Source organism: Triturus cristatus, chromosome 4_2 (assembly GCF_964204655.1).
Source record: "Triturus cristatus chromosome 4_2, aTriCri1.1, whole genome shotgun sequence".
Taxonomy (NCBI): Eukaryota; Metazoa; Chordata; class Amphibia; order Caudata; family Salamandridae; genus Triturus; species Triturus cristatus.
This window is the reverse complement of record NC_140586.1, coordinates 833,333,958-833,337,466: the sequence shown is the minus strand read 5'-3', so window position 1 is coordinate 833,337,466 and position 3,509 is coordinate 833,333,958. Positions and strand designations below refer to the sequence as shown.

The 3,509-nt window shown below is 51.0% G+C and overlaps 1 non-coding gene across 1 annotated transcript; it reads right to left on the bottom strand.

Annotated features, from left to right (window-relative positions):
• Nucleotides 1-2,540: 2,540 nt before the first annotated feature.
• LOC146835204 (U5 spliceosomal RNA) lies at nt 2,541-2,656 on the bottom strand. Its single transcript, XR_014960908.1, has one exon. It is a non-coding gene; the product is annotated as a U5 spliceosomal RNA (small nuclear RNA).
• Between the last annotated feature and the right edge of the window lie 853 nt (nt 2,657-3,509).

The following is a 3,509-nucleotide window of genomic DNA, read 5'->3' as shown; positions in this document are numbered from 1 at the left end:
TGGACCTTCGAGATCTAAACAAAAATATAGTGGTTGAGCAATACCCACTTCCCCCCACATGTTCTGAAGAAACTACGGCAGTCTCAGACAACGGCAAAAGAAAATTACGACAGAATACACGGAAGTAAACCAGTAATTCTAAAGGAAGGAGACATAGTCAAAGTAAAGAGGAGCGGACAAATCGCCAAAGGACAGGATAGGTTCACACCTCCATTGAGTGTGCGAGAGGTTTATTGTAACTCTGCACTCCTCAGTGATGGAAGGGTGTGGCATTTCTCAAATCTTGCGCCATTTAAGCACCAGAGTCATGACTCTACCACCAGAGCATCCCTGGATGTCACCAGTGACAAAACAAGTGGGAAAAGTCAGAAACGTCTTTGTGTTTCCGATGAAGACTCTGAATGTGAGTACACCACAGAGGACAGACCCGGTGGAAGTCAAGGAGTTGGAGTTAACACTGGGGTTGCTGACAGACAGTCTTTGCCTACTACCAAGGAAAGGGTCAGACGGAGGTTGCCTACACCCCCGGAACGAGCCATTGTTGAACCTGTAGCAACCAGTAGGTCTGGTAGACTTTTAGGTCCACCTACCAGGTTTAGAGATTTCGTTTGTGAGTAATATCTTTTTCAGTACCTTTCCTTGTCTTTCCACCTACCCTTTCTCCTTCCCCTTTTTTCCACTTTCCTACAGGAGGAGGATGTGTTGTGTTTTACATAATGTGTAGCTGTCAACTGTCAATGTCAGTTGACAGCTGCTCACCCAGCCGACTGCACGCTGTTCTTCATCCAGGCGTTCCCCTGGATTCCGTGTTGGTCATAATTTAATAACGTACTTCAGCACTTCACTTCGGTATCGTGGATACTTTACACAAACCCAAGCCTTCCCGGGTGCTCCCCGCCCCCACCCTTCCAAAACTTGTACCCAGATGCCCCCAACCCCACTGTAGTCCTCCTCCTCCCCTCTGCCGCACTTAGGGGCATATCAACAAGGGCTTTATCTCTGCTTTTTTGGCTTTAAAAGCGAAAAAAGCAGAGATAAAACTAGCACCCTATCAACAACAGGGTGCTAACACGCAAATTTGCATGTTAGCACCCTTTTACTCTACGCTTCCCCTTGCATCTCTAATGAGATGCAAAGGGGGCGTTCCAGAGTAAAATAATAGGAGAAATGTCGCTAAGCGACATTTCTCCTATTATCAAGAATGTCGCTAACCCTGTTAGAGACAAAAAAAGCAGCGCTAACCGCGGTTAACACTGCTTTTTTTACGTCTGCTAATTTTCAGACTTAGCCATGATATCCTATGGAAGGAGGATATCATGGCTAAGTTTGCCTGTCCCTATCAACAAGGTAACGTGTGATTATCGCTGGGTTTCCAGCGATAATCTCACGTTAGCCTGTTAGCGTGTAGATTTTTATCGCTATTGAGATAAGCGTTGCTAATAGCACGCTATCTCAGCGATAAAAATTCACGCTAGCCGGCGATAATTATCCTCACGCTAAGAGCGCTGAGTGATAATTATCGCCGGTTGTTGTTGATATGCCCCAAAATCCCTCACATATTGCACGCTAACAGTGGCCTGATGGTGCGCGAAACCCCAACATGCCATCTGCCAGCACTTGTGCGCACCCTTGAACCGCCACCTTCGCCACCCATCAACAGCAAACCCATAGTGCCTCCCCTCGTAGCCCACCTCACTGTGCCTATTCCAATCCCCCTGTTCCCCCCCCCCCCCCCAAGTCTGGGCCTGTGGCAAGCACCACCACTCTCGCCCTCCACTACTCCTGGGTGTGTGCTTCCCCGGATGACAACCCCCCCCCCCCCCACGCGCACGCCGTCGCAAGGCTCACCAGGTGGCATCCCGGGCAAGCCGTGTGTGGAGCAACACCCCTGGTCCTCGGTCCTCTCAGCGCCACTACTTCCCCCTGATCCCGCAAGGATGGAAGCCCCAGTTAATCCCGACCAGGGCTCGAGCCGCCATTAAAGACACCCGCGCTCCCCGTTCCTCTCCCCATGCCCGTGCGCCAGCCCCGCCGTCCCCCAAGGACGTAAGACCGACTGCCCTTCTCCAACATCCCCCGTGCTGACTACTAGCCCCCCCTGCCCATCTGTCCGCAACCCTTATTACCGGACCAGCAGCAAGCCCTGCAGGTCCCCGCCCATCTCTCCCACCCCGCTCAATGGCACCTCGTCCCTCCCACGACCCCCCGCTCCCCCAACCGAACCCCCCCCGCCCCCTTCACCTTGCCTCCCCCCGCACTCGAGCTCCGCCATCCTGACGGACTGCCACCCTCTCTGCCCTTATCTGTGAGCATCCCACATGGGCAGCCCCTGCAATAACCCTCTGCAAGCCTCTGACAAACAAGCCCCCTCTAGTGCCTGCAACTCCTTCAATACTCAAGAACCTCCGCAGACACTAAGGCCCCCCGGTCCCGCCACATCCCCCCCCCCCCCCCAAGATGGGGTGGGGGGACCTAAACAAGAAGCATATACTGTAGTACTCAAAGGTGTCATGTATAATCTTTTTTAACTATTATAGGATAGTTCTATCAGAGATAGAACTTTCAAAAATTGAGTGAAACTCTTTAATGTTCCTCTCCACGGAAATCTTTAGTAAAAGGCGAAAGATTTATTCGGTTTGAAGAGAAACCAGAGTATGACAAAATAGCGCTGTGGCAGAGACCCATTGCATCCCATCCCCTTGGACTGTGAGTGTGGGACAGAGAACTAAATAGACTTGGAACGTCTCAGTGAGTACATTGACATTCTAATATGATAAAGTAGGAAATTGAATTGAATGAAAACTAAATAAGGATTGATTACAAGTGACAGGGAATTGTGGGTATGCAAATAACCCTACACGAGTCCACGTGACAAGGCTTGCAGTCGCACGTGACTCTGGGGAGGGTAACAGGGGTTTACATTTGTTGCTCTCGTAGCGCCAGTTTTGCTCTAGGCATTACAACGCTTTGGCTTTACACGAGCATTAGTCTGCCTCCGCTACACATGGTCAGTTTTAGATATATATTTAATTACCTGCCGGGTCATTACGTGATTTGCTAGGAGTAACAGGCTGTTGAGCCGAAGCCGGGACTCGAACCCGTTCTACAGACTCGGCAGCTCTGCCTGTTAAATCTCCCCTTCGCCTCTCACGCAGCACAAGCTCCTGCAGCCGTGGGTCTGAGGGGCCTGACCGGCCCAGTCACCGCCGGATCAGTCCATCTCCTTCCCACAGCTTTGTTTAGGGTCATTGAATGGGGCCCATCCCCAGAACAGCAGCAAAAGATGCACATTTTGGAACTGGTGACCAGCTTCGGATCACGGCTTCCGTCCAACCCCAGGGGATTCTGAGAAATCACTCTTCCCAGTGCCTGGAAGGTGTCTGGTGGTTTTGTAAAGCGCTTGAGTGCTCTCGGGCCACCATCGCGCTTTATGAAACTGCAAACATATAGGAAAAAAATATTTCGAAATCAAAGGGCCGCATTATTCACCGTCGGTCAGAATATAACGC